The following is a 24,289-nucleotide window of genomic DNA, read 5'->3' on the forward strand; positions in this document are numbered from 1 at the left end:
GGGGGGGCCTACAGGCCGGGAAGGGGGGCCTACAGGCCGGGAAGGGGGGCCTACAGGCCGAGAAGGGGGGCCTACAGGCCGGGAAGGGGGCCTACAGGCCGGGAAGGGGGACCTACAGGCCGGGAAGGGGGGCCTACAGGCCGGGAAGGGGGGCCTACTCTGGCAATACCAGAATAGATGATGGTACTTGAGGTAAACATTAACGGCGTATGCTAGCTGGCAAACATTTCCCTCACCAACCTAGACAAAGAAGCACTCAGGAGCCTGAGGGTTCTATTTGTCCATTATTACTACTACTACCACCACCACCACCACCACCACTATTATTACTACTACTACTACCTCCACCACCACCACCACCACCACCACCACCACCATCCTGCCTCCCACCACCACCACCACCATCCTGCCTCCCACCACCACCACCACCACCACCACCACCACCCTGCCTCCCACTACCAACACCACCACCATCCTGCCTCCGACCACCACCACCACCACCACCACCACCACCCTGCCTCCCACCACCACCACCACCACCATCCTGCCTCCCACCACCACCACCACCACCACCACCACCACCACCCTGCCTCCCACCACCACCACCACCACCATCCTGCCTCCCACCACCACCACCACCACCACCCTGCCTCCCACCACCACCACCACCACCACCACCACCACCACCACCACCACCACCACCACCACCACCACCACTCTTCCTCCCACCACCACCACCATTATTACTACTAATGGGTAGGGGTAAAGCACTTTCTGCGGGGAATCCGGTGGAAAAGAGACATGGAAGGGAAGACAGCAAATGAGAGGATGGAATTCATTTCTGAGAAGTGTGCCGAGGCCGCGGCACAGTTTACACCACTCAAGAAGGAGGTGGAAACAACTAAAGTAAACCCAGGGTTCAATAGACAATGCAGGAAAGCTAAAGAAAAGATAAAAAAAAAAAACTGGAAAAAGAGAACTAGGAACAGAGTACAAGAGAGAGGCACTAAAGAGAACAAGGAATGAATACGCCCGAATTAAGAGAGAAGCCGAGAGGCAATTATAAAATGACATTTTCTGCAAAAGCTAAAGAGCAACCCAAGCCATATAAGGAGCTATAGCCATATAAGGAGCTATAGCCATATAAGGAGCTATAGCCATATAAGGAGCTATAGCCATATAAGGAGACAAACACCAGTGCCAGACAATCTACTTTGGTTGAGGAAACAAGAAGGAGCGCTCACAGAGAATGATAAGAAAGTATGCGAGAAACTCGATGAAAGATTTCAGGTCTTTACATTAGAGGGGAGGGAATTATCTGGGGGAGAGCGCCAAGTCATTACGACAATATAGCACTTGGAAGGGATCAGGATAAAGATTTGGGATGGGACGGGGGAATGGAATGGTGTCTAACCTCATGGAGGGTCGGAGATTGAACGCCGAACTGCATGAAGCGAGACCATCGCTCTATCGTCCAAACCCAACTTTAGAACCAGCGTGGAAAAGCATGTGACACTTCCCCAGGAAAGACTGTTGTACAAAATGGAGAAGCAGGCTGGAGTTACTGGGTAAACACTGACAAAGAGTTCCTGAAGGACAAAAAGCAGTCACAGTCTGGGAGGAATGTAACAGGTGGGTCCCACAAGGCTGTGTCCTGGGACCACTGCTGTTGATAATTATTGTGAACAACCTGCCCGAGGGAGTGAGCTCATACATGTCAATGTTTGCACATGATGCAAAGCTGATGAGGAACGTGAAAACAGAAGAGGACTGCAGGAAGCTACGGGAGGACCTTGACAGACTCCAGGAATGGTCAAACAAATAAATGCTAGAATTCAATCCCAACAATTGTAAGGTAATGAAGATGGGAAAGGGAGAGAGGAGACCAGAATCCGTCAACACCATACGGGGAAGGCAGCTACAGGAGTCAGAAAGAGAGAAGGATCTGGGAGTGGATATAATTGCGACACTCACGCCGAAGGAACACATAAACAGGATAACATCGGCAGTATAAAAGACGCTGGCAATTAAGAACATCGTTTAGGAACCTGAATCAGTTCACCTTCAAATCCATCTACAAATACTTGGGTCAACCAATCTTGAAAAACGCATCACCGGTATGGAATCGGTTCCTTGTGAAACATAAAGTCAAATTCAAAAGGTGCAAAGGTTTGGGCGAAGCAACGAACATTGATTAATAGCACTAAATCTCACAACACTAGAGGATGGAAGGAATAGAGGAAGGATATGATCACAACTTACAAGATACTGAGGGAAATAGATAAAGTGGACAAGGATAGCCACTTTAGACTGAGAGAAAGCCAGACAAGAGGACTCAGGTGGAAACTGGAAACACAAATGAGCCGAAGGGCCGTAATAAAGTACTTGTACCCTGTACGGGTAGTTAGCAAGTGGAATGGTCTAAAAGAGGAAGTTGTAGAAACCATTTCTTTTCACAACTTTAAGACTCGATTCAACAAGCTATTTGAAAGTCAAAGTAAAGTTGAAACGCAACAGGTACAAGGCTCGTAGGCGGGGCATACAGAGCTTAACCTCTCTCCGTCTGTAGACATTGATAGGTAATTATTAATAGGTAAGTGTACCTCCCTTTCTGAAAAATAACCATAATATTGTTTGGCCTTGCGACGGCACAGAAAACGGGGTAAGTGAAACGGCTTATCATTTTATCGGAGACTCAACTATAAAGGAGTGGGACGTGGGAGCTTGTTATTGAAGCATACCTTCGCCCACACATTTATCTTTTATATTCATGTATATTTCTTGTATGTTTTCTAAAGTTCATAAGGTACTGGGGCCGTGACCACCCTCCTCACCAGCCCCCGGCTCAGGGTTTGTTCAATCAGCTTCATACACCAGGGAGCTTTTTGAGATGAAAAATACAGCCATACAATAATCCTGACATACAATAATCCTGACATACGCTTCATTTCACCTGTAGCCTTCACATGTAGGCTTCAGATGTAATACTCATTACACTAATCCACTCACATTTTTGCGGACATACCTGGTTTCTGAATAATTTGGGGGCGTTGAACGCAAATGTCACATTGATGGTGGCATTGTTACATTGATGTCACATTGATGGTGGCATTGTCACTTTGATGTCACATGTTGTTGTTGTTGTTGATTTAGGGGCGCCGACGATCGTGGGATCGGATGCGTCCCGGCGTACCCGTTAAGGGTAAATCGCGAAGCCCGGAAAGGTGAAACGCCAAGCCAAATCGCGAAACGAGTGACGCCAATCACCAGAAACTAATATGCCATACGGCAAATAAACTCACAGACGGGCAGATGATTGGGGAGTCCCAGGAGTCCCTCAGGGTGACAAGCACCGGCCCCGCCCCTCACAGAGAACACCAGGTAGCAAAACCAAAATTCGGGCCGCAACCAAAACGCAAAAGTCATCCAGTGTCCTCCGGCAGAGCAGAAGCCGGCCGCCCACCACGACTGAGGGCACACCAGGAGCCCACCAAGACCCACCATCCCCCGGCACCGCTCCTCGGCCAAGCCGGCCCCCGAACACCGTCACACCGCCGGGAGAACCAGCCAGAACACGTCAATAAAAAAAAACTCTATCAACAATCCCGTGACCCAAGGCGATATGTGCGTCAGGCGTCGTACAAACGGACCGTTGAATAGGGACGCCAAACGGCAGTAGCAAAGCCAAAACGCGAAAACAGGACGTGAACAGGCGGCTCCTAGGCGGAGGAGGTGTCCAGACGTCCGCTCGGCTTCAAGGTTGAACCAGGAGTCCCTGATGTCACATGTCACATTGATGTCGTGGCGCTGCAGCAGGCCCCCTTTTGGTTATTCGCCATATGAAGAGTACCTGATTACAAAGATGTCCACAACTACTTCGGTGGACACCTTCACTCTACCCCCAGTCCTCTGACTGGGGGTAGAGTCAGTGGTCCACATGTATGACAAAATTCATTTGAACTGTCCAAACATTTCCTTCTACTGGCAGCCTTAATCTGAAACAGGAGGGAGAGAGAGAGAGATTATAATTCCAGATGGTCACCACGTAACTTGTTATCAAATAACTTGTCACCACGTAACTTGTTATCACATAACTTGTCACCACGTCACTTGTTATCACATAACTCGTCACCACGTAACTTGTTATCACATAACTCGTCACCACGTAACTTGTTATCACATAACTCGTCACCACGTAACTTGTTATCACATAACTCGTCACCACGTAACTTGTTATCACGTAACTTGTTATCACATAATTTGTCACCACGTAACTTGTTATCACATAATTTGTCACCACGTAACTCTCGTGTGTGCATATTCATACATTTGTTATACTGCAGAACAGATGCAAAATGCAGAACTTGACGTAATTGACCAATATTTGTGTTAAACCAGCGGCCTGAAATTAGGTAAAAACAAGTGTCAGATCTTAGCCGAAAAACAAACAAATGTTAGGTAGTGACCAACACACAAAGACCATCCAGGACTCTTCGGTCAATAACGGACTTTAAACTTTCAGTGCTGGGTACCACTCGGGCTGGACGGTAGAGCGACGGTCTCGCTTCATGCAGGTCGGAGTTCGATTGGGCACCATTCCTTACCCCCCCGTCCCATCCCAAATCCTTATCCTGAACCCTTCCCACTGCTATATAGTCATAATGGCTTGGTGCCTGATAGTTCCCTTCCTTTGCCTTCAATGGTGGGTGGTGAGTAAAGTGTTGTGGTGACTTTAACTCTCCCGAGTTAAAGTCTATTTAACTCTCCCGAGTTAAAGTCTAAAGTTAAAGAGGGATACACGATGTTGACTCATCGTGTATCCCTCAATATTTATATTCACTGTGAGTTTACTTTTGCTCTTATTAATATGTAAGCTTAAATTATTCCCGTGAATGGTGCGAGTACTTGTGGCAGGTCTTAATGACCCGTCATGGGTTAATTGCACAAAAGATAAGGTAAGTATGAGGAGAAAGCGTAATTAGTCATTACGTCTTTAGGGTGGGATGAGGATAAGGATTTGGGATAGAAGGGAGAACTAAATATGAATAAATATGTCTGATATCATGAGGTTGTGTGGATAGTGTCTGTGTGATGGTAGCCGTTGGTGGCCGCCATCTTGACATTACTAATGCAACCCTTCATTTTGGTGTGTTCCTGCTGGCATGGTAGTCTTAGGGAAGGTAGTGACCCATTAAGGTGGTGAGGGGCTCACCAACCTGTCCTCTTAAAAAGAACGTCGCTTTTGGCCGTTTGCCCGTATGGCCGAATTTGGACATAATTTGAAATTGAAAAAAAAATGAAAATAAATTTGGGATTTTTTTTTCAACAACAGTAAGTTAAGGGTCCTCTGATAGGTTAGGAGGGCAGGAAATTCTCATAAAGTTTCAAAACGTTATGAAAAACGTTAATTTAATGTGTCCTCTTTTAACCTCTGCGCGTACGCCGGACGACTCAATAGAAAACGGAACAGAACGTCACTTTTGTGAGTCGATTTCATTTCAAATTACGTCCAAATTTAGCCATATCGCGCATACGAGCCAAAAGTGACGTTCTTTTTAAGAGGACGGGTTGCGGTGAGAGGCGCCCCCGTCACACAGTCGTGTAGGTGGCTCATTGTCTCGTCTCGTAACCAGCACTTGACTCCGGTATTACCACAGACAATGGCGGGATTACCTCAATGGTGCTCGCTACAAGTCCTCACACCAGACACTGGAAAATACTCCTGAACCTCAATATTATTTCTCAACTGTTTCCAGTTTAGAAAAAACTGATCTGAAAATGAGATATACGGGAGAGATATGAGCACCCATGAGACTCTGTGTCTCACTCACCGTCTTGGAGAAGGTGTGAGTGAAGTAGAGTGTGAGGAGGGCGAGGCACCCACACTGACCTTCACCAACAACTGTTCTTCGTGGAGGCGAGAGACGTGTGGCGGCGCTCCTTACCACCGTCAATATATTGGTCGGTGGATTGAGAGGTGAAGCACATCTGCGAGTGTATTAATGAGACCCTCCCAAGACGGTCCTAATGCTCGCCTTGCGATAATGAGCCTCTCAGGCCGAGGATAACAATGTCTTTGTAAGGCATTATTAGTAGGTAATAGAGAGGGGGGGGGGGAGTTGTTCCGTAAGTATTTGATAATATATTTAGGTTGATGAGTTGAGTATTATTTCTCGCCCATTTCTAGACTGCGCAGTGATTGTTCACTCTGACTTTTTTACTACGTTCCGCCAGTAGGAAAGTTAGTTTATAGACACTGTGGTAATTAATCACGTAAGGCTTGTATAGCCTTACGTTAATTAGCCTTACCAACCTTGCATAGACTCGTTTCGTAGTCTCGCTGATATTTGCGAAGGTAAAGAATACCAGGATACCTAGTGTCTGAGCCTGTATGTTTACTGTAACGTCCAGTGGCTACTGACCCAGTAGCCACTGTGTATGTCCCAGTGTATGTGTCCCTCCCTGTGTCCTTCCCTGTGATGGTCCCAGTGTATGTATCGTACTACCTAAGTGGGTGTAGCTACCATGTGTGCTCGAAGATGCTATGTGTACCAGCATAGCGGTACACACATAGCCACTCCGAGCATAGCGGTACACATAGCCACTCCGAGCATAGCGGTACACATAGCCACTCCGAGCATAGTGGTACACATAGCCACTCCGAGCATAGTGGTACACATAGCCACTCCGAGCATAGCGGTACACATAGCCACTCCGAGCATAGCGGTACACATAGCCACTCCGAGCATAGCGGTACACATAGCCACTCCGAGCATAGCGGTACACACAGCCACTCCGAGCATAGCGGTACACATAGCCACTCCGAGCAAAGTGGTACACATAGCCACTCCGAGCATAGTGGTACACATAGCCACTCCGAGCATAGCGGTACACATAGCCACTCCAAGCATAGCGGTACACATAGCCACTCCGAGCATAGCGGTACACATAGCCACTCCGAGCATAGCGGTACACATAGCCACTCCGAGAATATCGGTACACATAGCCACTCCGAGCATAGCGGTACACACATAGCCACTCCGAGCATAGCGGTACACACAGCCACTCCAAGCATAGCGGTACACACAGCCACTCCGAGCATAGCGGGACACATAGCCACTCCGATCATAGCGGGACACACAGCCACTCCGAGCATAGCGGGACACACATAGCCACTCCGAGCATAGCGGGACACATAGCCACTCCGAACATAGCGGGACACACAGCCACTCCGAGCATAGCGGGACACATAGCTACTCCGAGCATAGCGGGACACATAGCCACTCCGAACATAGCGGGACACACAGCCACTCCGAGCATAGCGGGACACACAGCCACTCCGAGCATAGCGGGACACATAGCTACTCCGAGCATAGCGGGACACATAGCTACTCCGAGCATAGCGGGACACATAGCTACTCCGAGCATAGCGGGACACATAGCCACTCCGAGCATAGCGGAACACACAGCCACTCCGAGCATAGCGGGACACACAGCCACTCCGAGCATAGCGGTACACACAGCCACTCCGAGCATAGCGGGACACATACGCTACACGCAATACTGAGAAAGCAGTGAGACGATGTGTCTGGCGCCGAGACACAAGCCGCGGGCTGCCGGCGCCAGGTACAGTTATTGATTATTGCAACACATCCTCTGAATTGACGGACCGTCAATTCAGAGGATGTGTAGTGTAGTGTACGTTTTAATACTAAGTGTAATAAGTACATTTCCTGACTGTCATACATAGTTGCACTTACTGTGCCGGGCAAGTGTCCCGCTAGGCCTACTGTGCCTGGCAAGTGTTCCGCTAGGCCTACTGCTGCCGGGCAAATGTCCCGCTAGGCCTACTGCTGCAGGGTAAGTGTCTCGCTAGGCCTACTGCTGCAGGGTAAGTGTCTCGCTAGGCCTACTGCTGCAGGGTAAGTGTCTCGCTAGGCCTACTGCTGCCGGGCAAGTGTCCCGCTAGGCCTACTGCTCCCGGGCAAGTGTCCCGCTAGGCCTACTGCTGCCGGGCAAGTGTCCCGCTAGACCTACTGCTGCCGGGTAAGTGTCCCGCTAGGCCTACTACTGCCGGGTAAGTGTCCCGCTAGGCCTACTGCTGCCGGGCAAGTGTCCCGCTAGGCCTACTACTGCCGGGCAAGTGTCCCGCTAGGCCTACTGCTGCCGGGCAAGTGTCCCGCTAGGCCTACTGCTGCCGGGCAAGTGTCCCGCTAGGCCTACTACTGCCGGGTAAGTGTCCCGCTAGGCCTACTGCTGCCTGGCAAGTGTCCCGTTAGGCCTACTGCTGCCGGGCAAGTGTCCCGCTAGGCCTACTGCTGCCGGGCAAGTGTCCCGCTAGGCCTACTGCTGCCGGGCAAGCATGCTGGCCGAGGATGCTGCGGCGACCACCGCGGGACCTGCCACAGGCGGGTGGATCCATCCTGATAAAGGGACAATATTGTCTCTGGCGCCAGCTGTGACGTCACAGTTGCAACAAGCAGTGGGCAGCGATTTGACGTCATCGTTAGGTGTAGCCAGTCAAGTGCCCTCAGGCGTGTGAGGGTGATGACGTCACATCTGGAGCAGCCAAACAAGCGCTGCCACGTCATCACGGCATCATTCCTTTTGACCAATCACAACATGAGCTGAAGTTTTATTTCCACCATTTAATTAAGATATTAAATTTCATCGTCGTGTGATATGTCTTTAAATAAACATGTGTGTGATGAGGTGCAGGTGTTGTAGTGAGGTAATACCTGGCTCCTCCACCAGGTGTCTCTGGGAGGGTCCAGGGTCGCCTGGGGGGTGTTGTGTGGTGGTCACAGGCGCTAGTGAAGATGGCGCTTGTAGGGTCACTGTGCCAGGCTTGGCAACCATAGTGCGAACAGTGCCGACAGTGCCAACAGTGCCGACAGTGACTGTCCAGCCCCCGGGGGGCTTGGACAGTCACTGTCGGCACTGTTGGCCATGTCACCTAGTACCATGACCTAGTACTGGTCCCACTAGTCCAGGTGATGCAAGCAAAGTGCTCCTGCACACTCTTTCAATACCCATGGTGAGATTCCATCCGGCCCAACAGCTTTTCTCACATCCAGCTCCAATAGGTGCTTCTTGACCTCATCTCTTGTAGTTTCGAACCTTTCCAAGGTCACCTGGTTCGCTGCCACCTCTCCTAGCGCCGTGACTTCTCCCTGTTCTTTTGTAAAGACCTCCTGGAACCTTTTGTTGAGTTCTTCGCACACCTCTCTGTCATTCTCAGTGTACCTGTCCTCACCCGTTCTAAGTTTCATCACCTGTTTCTTCACTATTGTTTTCCTCCTGATGTGACTGTGTAGTAGCTTTGGTTCGGTCTTGGCTTTATTAGCTATATCATTTTCATACCTTTTCTCAGCTGCTCTTCCCACACTAACATACTCGTTCCTGGTTCTCTGGTATCTCTCTCTACTTTCTGGTGTTCTGTTATTACTGAAGTTGCTCCATGCCCTTTTGTTAAGCTCCTTTGCTTTCATACATTCCCTATTAAACCACGGATTCTTCCTTTGCTTCTCTGTTTTTTCCTGTCGGGCTGGGACAAAAATGCTTAGAGCCTCCTGACATTTTTGGGTGACATAGTCCATCATGTCTTGAACGGACTTGGTTCCGAGTTCTGTGTCCCAATGTATATCCCATAGGAATTTATTCATCTCCTCATAGTTTCGCTTTCGGTACTCCAGCCCTTTGTTTCCCAGTTCTTTTTTGGGGGTGATAATTCCTAGCTCAACCAGGTACTCACAGCTCAATACACTATGATCACTCATTCCCAAGGGGGGCTTCCAACTTAACTTCCCTTATATCCGACTCATTTAGGGTAAATATCAGATCAAGCAAGGCTGGTTTATCCCCTCCTCTCATTCTTGTCGGTCCCTTGACGTGTTGACTTAGAAAGTTTCTTGTTGCCACATCCAGCAGCTTAGCTCTCCATGTGTCTGGGCCTCCATGTGGGTCTCTGTTCACCCAATCTATCTTCCCATGGTTGAAGTCTCCCATGAGAGTAGTCTGAATCCGTTCCTGCTAGCAACAGAAGCTGCTCTCTGCATTATATTGATGGTGGCCAAGTTGTTTCTATCATATTCCTGTCTGGGTCTTCTGTCGTTCGGTGGGGGGTTATATATGACTACTACTATAATTTTCTGTCCTCCAGTTGCTATGGTGCCTGATATGTAGTCACTGAAACCTTCACAGTTCTGAATTACCATATCTTCAAAACTCCAACCTTTTCTTATCAGCGAAGCTACACCACCACCACCTCTCCCTTCTCTCTCTTTCCTCACTACATAGTCGCCCTGTGGAAACGCTGCGTTTGTTATGGTTTTCGTTAGCTGTGTGTGTGTGTGTGTATGTGTATGTGTGTGTGTGTGTGTGTGTGTTCTCACCTATTTGTACTCACCTATTTGTGCTTGCCAGATCCATCATTGACTCTTGGATCCCGCCTTTCCAGCCATCGGTTGTTTACAGCAATGACTCCTGTCCCATTTCCCTATCATTCCTAATTTTAAAATTATGAATAGTATTTGCTTCGACAACCTGTTCCTTAAGTACATTCTATTTTTCCACTACTCTCACGCTAAAAGAAAACTTCCTAACATCTCTGAGACTCCTCTGAGTTTCCAGTTTCCATCCATGTCCCCTCGTTCTGTTATTATTACGTGTGAACATTTCATCTATTTCCACTTTGTCAATTCCCCTGAGTATTTTATATGTCCCTATCATATCTCCTCTCTCCCTTCTTTTATCTAGTGTCGTAAGGTTCAGTTCCTTCAGACGTTCTTCATACCCCATCCCTCGTAACTCTGGGTCGAGCCTCGTCGCAAACCACTGAACCTTCTCCAGTTTCTTTATGTGTTTCTTCAGGTGGGGGCTCCATGATGGCGCGGCATACTCTAAGACGGGTCTCACGTAGGCAGTGTAAAGCGCCCTAAAAGCCTCCTCACTTAGGTTTCTGAATGAAGTCCTAATTTTCGCCAGTGTAGAGTACGCTGCTGTCGTTATCCTATTTATATGTGACTCAGGAGTTAGATTAGGTGTCACATCCACTCTCAGGTCTCTTTCTCGAATCGTTACAGGTAGGCAGTTCCCCTTCATTGTGTACTGTCCCTTTGTTCGCCTATCACCTGATCCCATTTCCATAACTTTACATTTACTCGTGTTGAACTCCAGTAGCCTCCAGTGTGCGTGTGTGTACTCACCTAATTGTACTCACCTAATTGTACTCACCTAATTGTGCTTGCGGGGGTTGAGCTCTGGCTCTTTGGTCCCGCCTCTCAACCGTCAATCAACTGGTGTACAGATTCGTGAGCCTACTGGGCTCTATCATATCTACATTTGAGACTGTGTATGGAGTCTGCTTCCACCACATCACTTCCTAGTGCATTCCATTTGTCAACCACTCTGACAGTGAAAAAGTTCTTTCAAATATCTCTGTGGCTCATTTGGGTACTCAGCTTCCACCTGTGTCCCCTTGTTCGCATACCACCCGTGTTAAATAATCCATCCATGTCCACGCTGTCAATTCCCCTAAGAATTTTGTATGTGGTGATCATGTCTTCCCTGGTGTGTGTGTGTGCGTGTCTCACCTATTTGTACTCACCTATTTGTGTCTGCAGGATCGAGCATTGACTCTTGGATCCCGCCTTTCAAGCATCGGTTGTTTACAGCAATGACTATGGTCCTCTTTCCCTATCATAACTAGTTTTAAAATTATGAAAAGTATTTGCTTCCACAACCTGTTCCTTAAGTGCATTCCATTTTTCCACTACTCTCACGCTAAAAGAAAACTTCCTAACATCTCTGTGACTCATCTGAGTTTCAAGCTTCCATCCATGTCCCCTCGTTCTGTTACTATTCCGTGTGAACATTTCGTCTATGTCCACTCTGTCAATCCCCTTGGGTATTTTATACGTTCCTATCATGTTCCCTCTCTCCATTCTTTTTTCTAGTGTCGTAAGGCACAGTTTCCTCAGGCGCTCCTCATACCCCATCCCTCGTAGCTCTGGGACGAGTCTCGTTGCAAACCTCTGAACCTTTTCCAGTTTCCTTATATGCTTCTCCAGATGGGAACTCCATGATGAGGCGGCATACTCTAAGACTGGCCTCACGTAGGCAGTGTAAAGCGCCCTAAATGCCTCCTTACTTAGGTTTCTGAATGATATTCTAACTTTAACCAGTGTAGAGTACGCTGCTGTCGTTATCCTATTAATATGTGCCTCAGGAGATAGATTAGGTGTTACGTCCACACCCAGGTATCTTTCTCGCGTCGTCACAGGTAGGCTGTTCCCCTTCATTGTGTACTGTCCCTTTGGTCTCCTATCACCTGGTCCCATTTCCATAACTTTACATTTGCTCGTGTTGAACTCCAGTAGCCATTTCTCTGACCATCTCTGCAACCTGTTCAGGTCCTCTTGGAGGATCATGAATCCTCATCTGTCACAACACTTCTCATCAACTTTGCGTCATCCACGAAAATCGACATGTAGGACTCTACTTTTGTAAACATGTCGTTAACATATACAAGAAATAGAATTGGTCCCAGCACCGATCCTTGAGGTACTCCACTTGTTACTGTTCGCCAGTCCGACTTCTCGTCCCTTACCTCAAATCTTTGGCTCATTCCTGTTAGGTAGTTCCTTGTCCATGCTAGGACCTTTCACCCCCACCCCCGCCTGCCTCTCGAGTTTGAACAGCAGTCTCATGTGTGGTACTGTATCAAAGGCTTTTTGGCAGTCCAGATATATGCAGTCCGCCCAACCATCTCTGTCCTGTCTCATCCTCGTTATTTTATCATAAAATTACAAATGGTTTGTTAGGCACGATTTCCCTTTCCAGAACCCATGTTGATGTTTGTTCACAAACCTTACGTTCCATGGAAACTGGCATTCAGTGCCTCGCAGATTTCTTTGTCACTTTCAGTATATGCCCCCTCTGTCTTCCTTAGTCTTGTCACTAGGTCGTTCACCGACATTTTTCTTCTTATATGACTGTGTAGTAATTTAGGTTGTTTTTTCGCTTTGATTGCAATATCGTTCTCATAGTCCCTTTCCGATGTTCGTCTTATGTTAATGTAATCGTTCCTAGCTCTGTTGTATCTGATCCTGTTGTCCTCTGTCCTTTGTCTTCTGTACTTCCTCCACTCCCGCCTGCTGGCCATTTTTGCTTCCTGACAATGTCTATTAAACCATGGGTTATTATATTCCTTCTTATTTTTTCTCTTTATTGTTGGTGTAAATCTCTCTTCGGCTTCCTGGCATTTCCGTATGACCAGGTTCATCATGTCTTGGACTGTTTTTCCTCTAATTTTTTCCTCCCACTGCACTTCACCCAGATAGTCACATATAGTCCCATCCCAGATAGGAAAGGGGACTATAGTCCCTCCTATAGTCCCTTTTCCTGAAGTTAACTTTCCTTTCCCAGACCTCTTGTCCCTTGGTCACAAGGTTAAGTTCCATCATGTAGTCAAAGACTAGGACACAATGGTCACTGGCCCGTAGAGGTATTTCATGTTCCAAATTCTCGATGTCTTCTATGTTCTGGGTGAAAATCATGTCTAATAGGCTCGGTGCATCTCCTCCTCTTTCCCTTGTGTCTTCCTTCACAACACCCAGTACCCTCAACACTCAAGGACTACACCCAGTGCACCCAGCACTCAAGGACTACACCCAGTACCCTCAACACTCAAGGACAACACCCAGTACCCTCAACACTCAAGGACTACACCCAGTACCCTCAGCACTCAAGGACTACACCCAGTACCCTCAGCACTCAAGGACAACACCCAGTACCCTCAGCACTCAAGGACTACACCCAGTACCCTCAGCACTCAAGGACAACACCCAGTACCCTCAGCACTCAAGGACAACACCCAGTACCCTCAGCACTCAAGGACAACACCCAGTACCCTCAGCACTCAAGGACAACACCCAGTACCCTCAGCACTCAAGGACAACACCCAGTACCCTCAGCACTCAAGGACAACACCCAGTACCCTCAGCACTCAAGGACAACACCCAGTACACCCAGTACACCCAGTACACCCAGTGCACCCAGCACTCAAGAACAACACCCAGTACACCCAGTACACCCAGTACACCCAGTACACTCAGTACACCCAGTACACCCAGTACACCCAGCACAGCAAGACAGTCTACACTCAACTAGGCACAGTAATAACCGCACATTAATATAACTTCTCCTAACTATAATAGCAGGCCGAGGGTATGATGGTGTTGGTGTAGCAGGCCGAGGGTATGATGGTGTTGGTGTAGCAGGCCGAGGGTATGATGGTGTTGGTGTGGCAGGCCGAGGGTATGGTTGTGTTGGTGTGGCAGGCCGAGGGTATGGTTGTGTTGGTGTGGCAGGCCGAGGGTATGGTTGTGTTGGTGTGGCAGGCCGAGGGTATGGTTGTGTTGGTGTGGCAGGCCGAGGGTATGGTTGTGTTGGTGTGGCAGGCCGAGGGTATGGTTGTGTTGGTGTGGCAGGCCGAGGGTATGATGGTGTTGGTGTGTCTGTGTTTACATCTGCCCACGTGGGCATGGCAGCCCTCCGTGGAGACCATACAGTTTAGTGAGTTGTGGGGCACACACACACACACACACACACACACACACACACACACACACACACACACACACACACACACACACACACACACACACACACATGCGTGGCCTGGGAGGGGGGGGGGGTGCAGGTGAACGCACGGCGCGACGCCCCCTGGCGCATGCGTCCTCCTCCGTCACACTCTGGCGCTCTTCGTGACGTCACCAGCAAGTCAATAAGTGCCGCAGGCCGCTGCACTTATGAATGAACGGCTGGCAACAGCAGCGGGCCCCGCGCATGCGCCCCCCTGCCTACACACCACGCCCACACACACACACACACACACACACACACACACACACACACACACACACACACACACACACACACACACACACACACACACACATGAATGGGGTTACGCGTGTACAATTTCTCACAAATCTAAAAACACACATGTTATATTTTATGAAAGAAATCGCATTTCACCGAATCGCATTTGAGTGTAAGCCACAGCACCGCCCCCGTCACTCTCACTATAACACCTGCAGGGGCTAGTGGAAATTTCACTCACAATACTCCAGTGGAGAGAACACCCTGGTGAGTGTACAACACCCAGGTGAGTGTACAACACCCAGGTGAGTGTACAACACCCTGGTGAGTGTACAACACCCAGGTGAGTGTACAACACCCAGGTGAGTGTACAACACCCAGGTGAGTGTACAACACCCTGGTGAGTGTACAACACCCAGGTGAGTGTACAACACCCTGGTGAGTGTACAACACCCAGGTGAGTGTGCAACACCCAGGTGAGTGTACAACACCCAGGTGAGTGTACAACACCTGCTTGCTAGTTACCTGGTTGATGGGGTTCTGGGAGTTCTACTCCCCGAGCCCGGCCCGCAGGCCAGGCTTGACTTGTGAGAGTTTGGTCCACCAGGCTGTTGCTTGGAGCGGCCCGCAGGCCCACATACCCACCACAGCCCGGTTGGTCCGGCACTCCTTGAAGGAAACAATCTAGTTTCCTCTTGAAGATGTCCACGTTTGTTCCGGCAATATTTCTTATGCTCGCTGGTAGGACGTTGAACAACCGCGGACCTCTGATGTTCATACAGTGTTCTCTGATTTTGCCTATGGCACCTGTGCTCTTCACTGGTTCTATTCTGCATTTTCTTCCATATCGTTCACTCCAGTAGGTTGTTATTGTACTGTGCAGATTTGGGACCTGTCCCTCCAGTATTTTCCATGTGTATATTATTTGGTATCTCTCTCGTCTCCTTTCTAGTGAGTACATTTGGAGAGCTTTGAGACGATCCCAATAATTTAGGTGTTTTATCTCGTCTATGCGTGCCGTATATGTTCTCTGTATTCCCTCTATTTCATCAATCTCTCCTGCTCTGAAGGGGGAAGTGAGTACTGAGCAGTACTCAAGACGGGACAACACAAGTGATTTGAAGAGTACAACCATTGTGATGGGATCTCTGGACTTGAAGGTTATCGTAATCCATCCTATCATTTTTCTGGCTGACGCAATATTTGCTTGGTTATGCTCCCTAAACGTTAGGTCGTCGGACATCATTATTCCGAAATCCTTGACATGCTGTTTTCCTACTATGGGCAGATTCGATTGTGTTTTGTACCCTGTATTATGTTTCTGATCCTCATTTTTGCCGTATCTGAGTACCTGGAATTTATCACCGTTAAACATCATGTTATTTTCTGCTGCCCAATCGAAAACTTTGTTAATGTCTGTTTGTAGTTTTTTAGTGTCTTCAGCAGAGCTAATTTTCATGCTGATTTTTGTATCATCTGCAAAGGATGACACGAAGCTGTGACTTGTATTTTTGTCTATATCTGATATGAGAATAAGGAACAGCAGTAGTGCAAGGACTGTACCCTGAGGTACTGAGCTTTTAACTGCCCTCGGACTCGATTTTACTTGATTGATTGTTACTCTTTGTGTTCTGTTCGACAGTAAACTGAGTATCCTGCGTCCTACTTTACCAGTTATACCCATTGACCTCATTTTGTGTGCAATCACTCCATGGTCACATTTGTCGAATGCCTTTGCAAAATCTGTGTATACCACATCTGCATTCTGTTTTTCCTCTAATGCCTCAGTGATTTTGTCATAGTGGTCAAGTAGCTGTGAGAGGCACGATCTTCCTGCTCTAAATCCATGTTGGCCTGGATTGTGGAGGTCATTGGTCTCCATAAAACTAGTGATCTGACCCCTGATCACTCTCTCAAATACTTTTATTATGTGGGACGTTAGAGCAACTGGTCTATAATTCTTTGCCAATGCTTTGCTACCACCCTTGTGTAAAGGGGCTATGTCTGCTGCTTTCAGCGCATCTGGTATCTCCCCTGTGTCCAAGCTCTTCCTCCACACTATACCGAGTGCCTGTGCTACCGGCACTTTGCATTTCTTTATAAATATTGAATTCCATGAGTCTGGACCCGGGGCCGAGTGCATGGGCATATTGTCAATTTCTCTTTCAAAATCTGCCACACTCGTGTTGATATCAGTTATATTTACAGGTGTTTGGATATCACTCATAAAGAAATTGTCCGAATCTTCCACTTTTATGCTGAGTATCGGAGTGCTAAACATGTCCTCATAATGTTTTTTTAGGATTTCACTAATTTCTTTGTCATCCTCAGTGTATGAACTTTCACTAATACGAATGGGTCCAATACAGTTCAGACCCTCCTCACAGTTCAGACCCTCCTCATAGTTCAGACCCTCCTCACTGTTCAGACCCTCCTCATAGTTCAGACCCTCCTCACAGTTCAGACCCTCCTCATAGTTCAGACCCTCCTCACAGTTCACACCCTCCTCATAACCCATAACAAACTGCTCGTCAAACTAGCAGGGCCTCACATTCTCATGATACATATAATTCTCAAGGTAACCTAACCTAATCTAATTATACGCGCATAAGCAACCCTCCCTTGCCCCACCCTGTCCTCCCCTTCATTCCGTGGCCCCCATCCCATCGTCCTCCCCACCATTCCCCACTCCTTCGTCCCACGCGTTTACAAATAATCGGATGTTCCCCATCAGAGAAATAGGAACATCAAATGATCTGATGTTCCCATCACCGAAAAGTAAGAAGAGTAGTTAAAAAAAAAATGGAAAAACAATGAAAAAAATTATACACACGAATTGAATTGTATGGTAAACAACACAGCTCAATTCCAATGCAGTGTCACACAAAATAATTAAATCAAAATGAAAATAAATCGAAATCTGTGAATTTATTTATCAATGCCATCAGAAACATTGAAATGAAATTGTAACATACTTAGTATAGCGTGTGTTGCTTTTACGTGCAACAGATGGCGCTCATTTTTTCCAAAAAACATGTTTTTACCTGTCACAGGTGTGGTAGCTTTATAGTAGGTATATAAAAAACACGCTCGTATTCGAAAGGGAAAGTTGTGTCAAGATATCAAAGCAATTGGTGAAGAACTTTCGGAGATTACAGCATGTGTTGCTTTTACGTCCAAACAGATGGCGCTGTTTTTTTTAAGCATGTTTTTTACCTGTCACAGGTGTTGCATGAATATAGTAAGTATATAAAAACGCGCGCCTATTCGCATCTCCCTTCGCTGAATGACTCTTGCTGTCAGGAGATAAAAATGCAGCTGAAACAGCTGTTTGATATTAGCCTGGTTTTAATGACAGTAATACCGTGCAAGGACTGCTTGTTAGTGTCACCGACCTGTAGTTCACTACAACCCATCTTTCACTCATCCCGTTTATGGGATGAGTGAAAGTCACCTCCTCATCCACAGTGTTAAGGAGGTGAACACGGCAGAAATTAGTATACAGAGTGCTACGGTGCTACAGTGCTACGGTGCTACAGTGCTACGGTGCTACAGTGCTACGGTGCTACAGTGCTACGGCGCTACAGTGCTACGGTGCTACAGTGCTACGGTGCTACAGTGCTACGGTGCTACAGTGCTACGGTGCTACAGTGCTACGGCGCTACAGTGCTACGGTGCTACAGTGCTACAGTGCTACGGTGCTACAGTGCTACGGTGCTACAGTGCTACGGCGCTACAGTGCTACGGTGCTACAGTGCTACGGGGATACAGTGCTACAGTGTTACGGTGCTATGGTGCAACAGAGCTACAGTGCTACAGTGTTACGGTGCTGCAGTGCTACGGTGCTACAGTGCTACGGTGCTACAGTTCTACGGTGTTACGGTGCTGCAGTGCTACAGTGCTGCAGTGCTACAGTGCTTCAGTGTTACGGTGCTGCAGTGTTACGGTGCTGCAGTGCTACGGTGCTACAGTGCTACGGTGCTACAGTTCTACGGTGTTACGGTGCTGCAGTGCTACAGTGCTGCAGTGCTACAGTGCTGCAGTGCTACAGTGCTACAGTGCTGCAGTGCTACAGTGCTACGGTGCTTCAGTGTTACGGTGCTACAGTGCTACGGTGCTGCAGTGCTACAGTGCTCCAGTGCTACAGTGCTACAGTGCAGCAGTGCTACAGTGCTACAGTGCTACGGTGCTACAGTGCTCCAGTACTACAGTGCTCCAGTGCTACAGTGCTACGGTACTACAGTGCTACAGTGTTATGGTGCTACAGTGCGACGGTGTTACAGTGCGACGGTGCTACAGAAATCCTGTGACTTCCTTATCATCAAACTCCTCTAATGGTACACACAACTGTTGGTACACACAACTGTTGGTACACACACAACTGTTGGTACACACAACTGTTGGTACACACACAACTGTTGGTACACACACAACTGTTGGTACACACAACTGTTGGTACACACACAACTGTTGGTACACACAACTGTTGGTACACACACAACTGTTGGTACACATACAACTGCAGGTATGTACACAACTGTTGGTACACATACAACTGCAGGTATGTACACAACTGGTGGTACACATACAACTGCAGGTATGTACACAACTGCAGGTATGTACACAACTGCAGGTATGTACACAACTGCAGGTATGTACACAACAGCAGGTATGTACACAACTGCAGGTATGCACCATATGCCAGGAGTGGATTAAGAATTTGAGAGGATGAAAGAAACTCGAGTCTTTGAAAAGAAAACGGATGCATGAGAATGGAAGCGGCAAGAGAGGGCACACTAAAGCATTCATGGCCTACGTGGCTTCTTAGGAGGTGCGGAGGGTCACCTCACGGTGTGGCCGCCCTGCACCCTGGAGCACACACTCATAGTTAGTGTCCTCCTCCTGGGTGCTGTCTGAGAACGGAGGCATATGTGGTGAAAGGATATTGTGTTCTCACATCTCGCCCTGCTCAGGATTCCATCCCAACACAAGTCTGTGTGATATGCATTGTATCCTGGGCACTCACGTCCCACATTAAGGCACATTCCCATGATGTAAACATCAATGTGAGCGCCACCATTCCCTTCCAAGACTGTTCCATCTAGGAAAGGTGATGGTGAGAAGGTCCAATCGACGCCCATAGTGTGGTGGCGGCCCCCGGGAGGCTGAGACACAATACAAGCTTCAGAAACACAACCTTCCAGAGCAGTCCGTCCTCCTACGGTTTCCCAACGTCAAGAAAATGGTCAATTTAAAGTGTCCTCTCCTAACCTACCTGAGGACCCACAACAGAAAACGAGATTGTACGTCACTTTCGCCAGCCGCTTCCATTTTCTAGAACGAAGATTTATTTCCTTATGTAACGCCTACGAGCGAAAAGCGACGTTCATTTTAAGAGCACAAAATGAACTTTTATCATTGAAGCATTACTTTGTAAACAGTTTTCCCCTCATTGTTTAGTGCTTGGCAGCGCTCATCTTCTTCTTCTTATATATATATATATATATATATATATATATATATATATATATATATATATATATATATATATATATATATATATATATATATATATGCAGAATAACCACATGTGAAAAATAGAAAATGCTTAACGCGTTTTCGGCTAATTCGCCTTCATCAGAGCAAAGTAGAATCAAACTAGAAAGTAGTAGAATTGATTCTACTTTGCTCTGATGAAGGCGAATTAGCCGAAAACGCGTTAAGCATTTTCTATTTTTCACATGTGGTTATTCTACATACTTGGATCAGTGTTTTTGTGATCATTGTTGCATATATATATATATATATATATATATATATATATATATATATATATATATATATATATATGAATGTAACTGAAAATAATAATAATAATATTAAGTAACTGAAATAATAATGGTGCAGTAGTTCTAGCGGCATAAATTGTAGTTGGTAGAAGTAGATGGTAGAAGTGTTGTAGGAAGGTGGTGTCCGGAGTGCCGCCACCAGAGGGCCTCCTGCTGGTAACACTGTCTAGGAGGTGTCCGCCAGACTGTGAAATTGGCGACTCTGATGCGGCTTACATCACTCCACGGTGATGTGTCTCACTGTATGGTGATGTGTCTCACTGTATGGTGATGTGTCTCACTGTATGGTGATGTGTCTCACTGTATGGTGATGTGTCTCACTGTATGGTGATGTGTCTCACTGTATGGTGATGTGTCTCACTGTATGGTGATGTGTCTCACTGTATGGTGATGTGTCTCACTGTATGGTGATGATGGGGGTGGTGTGTCTCACGGTAACTGGTGACTGGACAGGACCCCCGCCTCTTGTGTTTGTGGCTCTTGTACATCCTGGGGCGCCAGTCGTGCCTCTCAGGGCTTCATTCTGTGGTGTTGTCCAGGATGGAGGTGAGGAGGTGGCATAGGTAGGAGGTGTGGTAATCTTCAAGGGTATACAGTATATATATATATATATATAGATGGGGGCTGGGATGAGCTCGTAAAGTCTACGGGGTTCAGTCGCCATGTTTAACTTTCCATTCTCTTAAAAATAATACGACTCCACTTTTTGTGCCGCAGTCGACTTCCTGGGGAGCTTTGCTGACAGGTAAATAATATTCTTTCCGACATTGTTCTTTATTAGTTGTGGAGAGTGTGTACGTGGGTCAAGGTGGGTCAAGGTGGGTCAAGGTGGGGTGTTGACGGGTGTGGGAGGTTCTCTTCCACTCCTCTTCCCTGACTTTATTATTTCTCCCCTGTCTTCTTGCTGTCCTCTCCCTCTCTCTTCTTCCCGCCCCTCCCCCTCTTCCATCTTCTTCAACTCCTTCCATCCCTCAGTGATCTTCCCCTGCCCTACCTTCCCCTCTTCTCATCCTGTCCTCAACTCCCACTCCCATGTTATCTTGCCTCCCGTCCCCTTTTCTTGCCCCTTCTCCTTCCCCTTTCCCCTCCCACCCTCTCCTGCCCTTCCTCACCTTGGGTTGCCTAACACCTGCCCGTGAGACCAAGTGTTGAGGCCCAAAATATCTTCCTTAACGATAAATTTTAGACGGTCCTAAACATAGTCTTCGCGCCTTGGCGCCTTCTTTTGATAATTACTTTTCCCCCCTGGGGTTAACACATGTGTGTTTGGGGTTACCCGGGACGCTGGTTCGATCCTCGACCTACTCCACACATTTTCATGTGAACGTCACTTTCTCTTTACAATGTATATATATATATATATATATATATATATATATATATATATATATATATATATATATATATATATATATATATATATATATATATATATGCAACAATGATCACAAAAACACTGATCCAAGTATGTAGAATAACCACATGTGAAAAATAGAAAATGCTTAACGCGTTTTCGACTAATTCGCCTTCATCAGAGCAAAGTAGAATGAAGATAAGATTGCTGATCAGACCTTTATATCCGCCTGGGCAGATCACCTGACCACCAAAAATAAGTGGAGGAAAGGAATTATAAGAAAGAAGGTAACTGCAGAAGGCCTATTGGCCCATACGAGGCAGCTCCTATTAATATCTCCAAGTGCCATACGTGTTAAATGATTGCTATGTTGTTTTGACGTGCTATATTGAGGCTTAAATAGGGATCCAACTTGTACATACCGGGGCTCACATTAAGGCTGTTGTTACAATGTTTGATCAGAGCAGACTCGATCACGTTTCGTTCAACAAAATCCTTACTTTTAACAATACATTTTGCCCCTGTGAAGTCGATAGAATGATTACATAAACTGGAATGAAAATACAATGTACTGGATTGCTGGGCTGTACGAATAGCATATGAATGCTGTTTTAAACGCGAGGAAAGAGATTTACCTGTCTGGCCGATGTAAACACATGCACACTCATTACAAGGGATATCCCTTGTAATGAGTGTGTGTGTGTGTGTGTGTGTGTGTGTGTGTGTGTGTGTGTGTGTGTGTGTGTGTGTGTGTGTGTGAGTGTGTGTGTGTGTGTGTGTGTGTGTGTGTGTGTGTGTGTGTGTGTGTGTGTGTGTGTGTGTGTGTGTGAGTGTGTGTGTGTGTGTGTGTGTGTGTGTGTGTGTGTGTGAGTGTGTGTGTGTATGTGTGTGTGTGTGTGTGTGTATTCACCTATTTGTACTCACCTAGTTGTGCTTGCGGGGGTTGAGCTTTGGCTCTTTGGTCCCGCCTCTCAACTGTCAATCAACTGGTGTACAGATTCCTGAGCCTACTGGGCTCTATCATATCTACATTTAAAACTGTGTATGGAGTCAGCCTCCACCACATCACTGCCTAGTGCATTCCATCCGTTAACTACTCTGACACTGAAAAAGTTCCTTCAAACGTCTCTGTGGCTCATGTGGGTACTCAGTTTCCACCTGTGTCCCCTTGTTCGCGTCCCACCAGTGTTGAATAGTTTATCCTTGTTTACCCGGTCGATTCCTCTGAGGATTTTGTAGGTTGTGATCATGTCTCCCCTTACTCTTCTGTCTTCCAGTGTCGTAAGGTGCATTTCCCGCAGCCTTTCCTCGTAACTCATGCCTCCTAGTTCTGGGACTAGTCTAGTGGCATACCTTTGGACTTTTTCCAGCTTCGTCTTGTGCTTGACAAGGTACGGGCTCCATGCTGGGGCCGCATACTCCAGGATTGGTCTGACATATGTGGTGTACAAGATTCTGAATGATTCCTTACACAGGTTCCTGAACGCTGTTCTGATGTTAGCCAGCCTCGCATATGCCGCAGACGTTATTCTTTTTGTGTGGGCTTCAGGAGACAGGTTTGGTGTGATATCAACTCCTAGATCTTTCTCTCTGTTCGTTTCATTAAGTACTGTGTGTGTGTGTGTGTATGTGTATATGTGTGTGTGTGTGTGTGTGTGTGTGTGTGTGTGTGTGTGTGTGTGTGTGTGTGTGTGTGTGTGGGTGTTTGAGTGTACTCACCTAATTGTGCTTGCGGGGGTTGAGCTCTGGCTCTTTGGTCCCGCCTCTCAACCGTCAACCAACAGGTGTACAGATTCCTGAGCCTATTGGGCTCTATCATATCTACATTTGAAACTGTGTATGGAGTCAGCCTCCACCACATCACTTCCTAATGCATTCCATTTACTAACAACTCTGACACTGAAAAAGTTCTTTCTAACGTCTCTGTGGCTCATTTGGGTACTCAGCTTCCACCTGTGTCCCCTTGTTCGCGTCCCACCAGTGTTGAATAGTTCATCCTTGTTTACCCGGTCGATCAGTGTGTGTGTGTGTGTGTGTGTGTGTGTGTGTGTGTGTGTGTGTGTGTGTGTGTGTGTGTGTGTGTGTGTGTGTGTGTGTGTGTGTGTGTGTTGAGAAATTTGCTAGCATGAGCATTCTCTCGATGTGTTAGCTTACCTTAGGACAGCTAAGTTAGCAACAGTTATTAGTCAAATATGGCGCC

This window comes from Procambarus clarkii, chromosome 18 (genome assembly GCF_040958095.1).
Source record: "Procambarus clarkii isolate CNS0578487 chromosome 18, FALCON_Pclarkii_2.0, whole genome shotgun sequence".
Classification (NCBI taxonomy): Eukaryota; Metazoa; Arthropoda; class Malacostraca; order Decapoda; family Cambaridae; genus Procambarus; species Procambarus clarkii.